This window comes from Sceloporus occidentalis, unplaced genomic scaffold (genome assembly GCF_023333645.1).
Source record: "Sceloporus occidentalis isolate IW3139 unplaced genomic scaffold, rSceOcc1.0.p SCAF_62, whole genome shotgun sequence".
NCBI classification, from domain to species: domain Eukaryota; kingdom Metazoa; phylum Chordata; class Lepidosauria; order Squamata; family Phrynosomatidae; genus Sceloporus; species Sceloporus occidentalis.
Window position 1 is genome coordinate 3,293,635 of NW_028317042.1, and position 6,065 is coordinate 3,299,699.

Consider the following 6,065-nt stretch of genomic DNA (forward strand, 5'->3'; position numbering starts at 1 on the left):
AACTAGCCATTGGCCATGAACATGATGGTTCTCAATGGGAGTTGTAGGTTGGCAACAACTGAATATCTTCCTCTTGGGGAAGTCTTGCGTTACAGACATCTAAAGTAGGCCTTTAGAATCCCAACAAGCACATAAAGGAGATACATTTTGTTCAGAAGTTTGCAAAATAACAGTTTTACAGTAAAATCAACTCATGTTAAGAATACAAAACTCTCTAATTTTATTTTGTTTAATCCTCCAATTCTTTAAAATGGCTATTGCATTCACAGCTTGACTCTAGTGCACTGGGACTATATTGTAGCTTCTTGCTTCAACTCAGATATCAGGAGAACCTCTTCCTCACTCCAGTTTTCACAGTTATTGTGCTTTATTATATATCTTTTCTTACTTAGCAAGTTCATAATCGAGTTATTCCAAAAACTAAAGAGCGTAATGATACACATACAGAATGCACGCATAGACAGATCCATGGAAATTATTTATTTTTTATCTTGCGGGATACGTCTAGAATTGCAGTTTTGAGCAACTTCATCACATTTAACCACTTGTGGTCGTAACAAAAGACGTTTTTATTTTAGGACCTGCAAAAAAAAAAAAAAGCCCTGTCATAGCCGGGTGCGGGTCATTCTAGCCTTTGACTTATTGAGGCAAGGATTAGCATAGAGCAGGAGTGCGTAACTCCAGTACTCGAGGCCCACAAACAGGCCACCATTTGTGGATTTCCAGCTTGAGCGCAGGCATCAATTAAAGAAAAACTTGTTTTTCAGAAATGATACAAAAAATGACCGGCCTATTTCTAGCCCTTGGGGACTGGAGTTATGGACCCCTTGGGGACTGGAGTTATGGACCCCTTGGGGACTGGAGTTATGGACCCCTTGGGGACTGGAGTTATGGACCCCTTGGGGACTGGAGTTATGGACCCCTTGGGGACTGGAGTTATGGACCCCTTGGGGACTGGAGTTGTGGACCCCTTGGGGACTGGAGTTGTGGACCCCTTGGGGACTGGAGTTATGGACCCCTTGGGGACTGGAGTTGTGGACCCCAGTCATAAATGGAAACATCCATGGCTATATCTAGTCTTAAAGCCCAAGGTCCATTACCAGAAGCTGTTGGCACACTCCTGTTCTACACATCCATAACCAGCGCCATTGCCCATCGAATCATGATACTACGCCATAATGTCATATTCAGTATGCTCTGTTAGTCTTGGACCAGAACAGGAGGCGGGCCAAGAGAAACCTACCAATGACACTGGTCTCACTCTTCTCTGGTGCTAATCCAAGATGCCAATTGGACCTTAAACAAGCACATTAAACTGTTAAGAATGCCTTAAACTGTGATTTTAGACATTAAATTACTCAGTGCGGGGCTGTCCAACCTGCTGCAGGACTACATCTCCCATAATGCTCTTTCAGCTGAGGAGCATGGGAGATGCAGTCCTGCAACAGCTGGAGGGCCGCCGGTTGGACACCCCTGACTTTGTATGTCTCCTCTGCTGTACAAGCGTTTTGCTTCTACAGTTACATCAACGTCCTCTCAAAGCCATCATTACTTTCAGAGGCTTCTTCTAAAGTTATGTGACTTTAACCAGAGGAGGGGAACGTTTGATACTTTTAAGAACAATATATTTAGTGAGCAATCAGGTTACTTCCGCTGAGACGGAGCACAGAATTGTAAAACACTTTGATTTCTTGTTTGTGACAAATAATTATTTAATAAAATAAATCAGTATTATGTGATACGTTGTTCTGCTTATTGGAAGTTTGATCTCTTCAGCTGAATTGCCTGGGAGTGGGGCAAAGGGGAGAAAATGCTAACTCCGCTATCATTTGCATTCAAGTGATCACACTTATACTTAAGGATTCTTTCACCATAAGGATACATTTGACACTCTATAGATCTCATAATTGTGTTTTTGGGGTGTTTGGCACCACCATGCGTGAATGTGCCCACAAATTATAAAGTATTTGTGGGGCCAAACAGTGTTCTTGTGACTATTCTTCTTGGAATTAGCTTAAATTTGGTACCAGAGACAGCATTATTTAACAAACTACTTGGGTACAACAGTTTCAAAACCTACCAGATTCTACCCAAATAAACTGTTGAGGTGCGTTTATAGCACTGGAACGGCCCATCAGCTGTTTGTTGTTCAAAAGGCCTTGCATATTCTTTTTATCGGGCGGGAAAAAAATGACATACCTTAAGGAGAAGCTGCAGTGGAACTACTCTAATCAAATTTGTGCCACTTATTGGCTGCTTGAAGCCGCCAGGGGTAACTTTCTGAGCCAGCACTGGAGTTGACCAGCAATAAGTATATACGTCGGCAGGAGATGCGTTTAACGAGTAATCGGATTGCCTTTTGGAGTCCAGAAGGAATTTTTCCCTCTGATGGCAGAATTCGAAGCAGCTTAATTAGGGGTTTTTGCCTTTTTTGGATCAAGAGTAGGAAGGTTAGGTAGAAGGCTTGAACTTGGACTTAGATCTTTTTTTCAACCTTATGTACTATAAGTTTATTCTTAAAAGCCTGTAGGGCCCTTGCAGTCACCTCCATAGACAATGGCTCATTGAAATGACTCTTAGGTCTAGGGCTAAGCCCACTTACACATCATGGAGGACTGTGCCTGGCTAGCAAGACCTCCATAGTATGTTGTATCTTGTGGCATATACCCCTTCCTGAGATGGAGTGGCATATGACATGGCTTCACATCCAGATACTCAGTAGAGGGTACGGCAGCCACAGGAGGTAGGTACCGGAGGGAAGCTGGACTGGCTTCCTAGGGTCAGCACTTAACTGTGATACAACATGACTCTCTTCTGAAGGGTAAACCCTCCAGAGATGAAATCCCCCCACTCCATTTATTCATGTTGTAGTTTTTACTCCAATCCCATCTGAGCAGCATATCCTAAACTAATGCTTTGTATAGAGATCCTCACATTTTCCAGTCTTCAACGCATAGCACTTTAAACAGATGCCTTTACAGCCTCAACCGGACATTGCCCAAGCTGCCGTCTCCTTTGACCTAACCACCCCCCTGCGGCCAATCACTCACTATTACATACGCATAGAATGATGCAATAACATTTTTAGAATCTGTTCAACAACCATAACCCCATTTTCATCCGTATTCTTTACACCCACCATAAAACTTCTATTACGAAGACAATTCAGAAAAAAAGAAATAGAAGGCAAAAAGTTTGACTCCAATAAGAAAATGAACATTATCAACCAAAAGATTGTCTTTTTAAAGTTTTTATTTTTATACATTTTTTTTGTATTAAAAAGAAAAAAGTATAATTACCACAAATTACCAAGAAATGACTAAAGCACAGCTATAAGCAAATCAAAATGCAGTAAGAATGGATACTCTGAATAATATTAATGGTATAATACAAGCGCTCATTCAAGTATTTTACATTTTTTCTTTTTTTTTCTCAAATATTTTTGCTTCTGTCCTCTTATGATTGGATCATAACTGGCAAGATTATGTATTTCTTAGCATTCCATAGTCAGGGGCAGCAGCTCGCATTAACAAAGTCAAACCAGTGACCCTTACCGGTGTTTCAAATCTGATTATTGGGAAACACGGAAAGGGACTGTTGAGGGGAGGAACAAGGGTTACGACGCAGCTTTTTACGTATCAAAACGATGCCTTTATTTTGCCCGATGCTTCAACGCGGCATTTTGCACTGCAGACATAATACATGATTCCGACAAGTCACCTGCTGGAATTATTTTGCCTAATTTTACAAATGGTGAAAAGAAAAAAAAAACCAAAACGTGGCCTGACTGTGCAATCATACGCCACAAGGTACCCCCCACCATGCCTGGGTGATGGCGACCGAAGACTTCATTTCTATGGTGAAAGCCCCCAATTTCCTACGCTTGGCCAGAAATAGGAGTAGGTATAAATTAGAGTTATAGGAAACAGCCTAAAAAAAGTATAAAAAACAAAAAAAACAGGCCAACAAATAAGCAGCCAAATCATGAGTATTCATATATATTAATATATATATTTTGCTGTGGGTTGCCCAAACCCAAAGGCTGTTGGGACGGTTTGCCTTCTCCACTGCATAAAGGAGTAAGATGAACCAAGAGGCTTCAAGCACTTTCAACGACCCCTCCAGGAATGGTGGGACTTTTTAGGCAGTATTTCCTATGTCTCTTAATTCCCGCTCATAAAGGGCCACACATTGAAATAGATATGGGGGGTTAGGGGTGTGCTTGCATTAGCCCACCAGCAATGGTGAACATTAGGAACGGGGAGGGGGGGGGGGGGGGAGAGAAGGAACCAGTCTCCTTTAACCAAGTCGGATATACGTTTTCCTTAAGGACCCAGCCCTAAACCATGATCATGCGAATCAGCCATACCGCTATGGAACCACCATGATATTCAAAAGATACCAGAACAGAGCTTTTCCTAATCATAGGAATCCAATCTATGAAAGCAGCACCTGGGGGGTTAAAGAGACGGCTCTCTCGACACAAAGGGAATGTGTGCAACGCAGGAGCGCCCTGCTACGGGGCGGACCGACCACCTTCTTCTATGAACGTTCGATGCCGCCATAACACGACGCAATCCGAAAAACCGTAAGGATCTTCCCTGTTCCGTGGTATTATCCTATCGCTAGCCTAGTAATCCCCCTAACCATCTGTCGCTGTAACTCCCTATAATAATCCATGTTATTCGGTAACGGCAGTGTACCTTACCAGCATAAAAAAAAACAAAAAGAAAAACATTGATGCACCTTTGCTGCAGCCGCTGAAAAGAAAAAAACAAAAAAAATATTGTTTCGTCAATTAGAACAGCCTGCATTCCAAAGCCTAAGACCGCGGTATGGCAGTGATACGATGAAAGTGACGGCGAGGGTGTTTTTGGGGTGATATTGAAGCTCCTCCTAACCAAGGGGAGCTTTGTCAGTCCAGCCTCCATTACAGGGGCCAATTCGGCAATGTTTTGGTGGAATTGAGCCCAGATGAAATAAACCAATCCTTTCAAAAAAAAAAACAAAAAACCATAACCCCGCCCCCTTTAGTTCAAATGTTTGCTGCCGCCCTTGTTCCAGAGAAAGAGTAAAATCCTTTTTGTGTTGCATTTCGTGGTTCAACGGGTTCGGGGAAAAAACCACATCAATCCTCTGCCTGCAAAGTAAGCAGCAGATAAAGAACTGCGCAGCCCTCTGCAATTTAACGTTACAATAAGGCAACTTTTTGAAATCTTTGTTATGTTTTTCATCACTTAATATAATTTTTTTTTTCAAAGGGAATAAGGGAAAGTAAAGGCAGTCTCTTTTTAAAAGTTTTTTTTGTAGTCCTTTGAGTTTTTTTTTTCTTGTTTTTTTTTTTAAAGTTTTCTTTCACAGTCTGAAGTAACAATAAAACAAAAAAAATAAAATAAAAATATATATATATATCTTTGAAAAGAAATAAAATGAACGCAGGAGCTGTCTTGAAGCAGCGAGCTGTGTGCCAAGGATAAGCTGTCATGGGAAAGCAGAGGGGAGTGGCGCCACCTTGTGGACAATGGCCACTGTTACACATCCAATGAAAGAATCATTCAAAGGCCACTTTCCGAGCGGTGGGATGGTGCGGGAATTGTACGAGAAAAAAAAAAATAACGGCTTCCAAAAAGTCGTCGTCTCCTTGCCAGGCGAGCGATTCTTTGGCCCAGTTTCCTCTCCCCAAACCTGTAACAGCAAAAGCTCTGCTTCTCTGCGTTCGGTGATTTTAAGAGAAGGTGAGAGTTCTGCGCTCCACAAAAGGAAATTCTCAGAGAGAGGGCAGCAAATCCAATAATTTAAAAAGGAAAAAAATTTTTAAAAAAAAACAGATTCCCAACTCTCCTGCCAGGATTCTGCTAAAAAAAAATTTAAACTAAAATTCCAATACCCCTAAACAAACTAAAATGACCTTTCCCCCCCCAAAGAATGAGCGGCCGCCACCCTTGGCAGGAAAATAATAGGAACAGTCAACCCTTCCCTCCAGCACCTGGAGTCTCTGGTGTTTGCAGAACTATTTCCCGTAGGAGGCAGAGGGGATCCTTTTTATTTTTGCTGGCGGATCATAT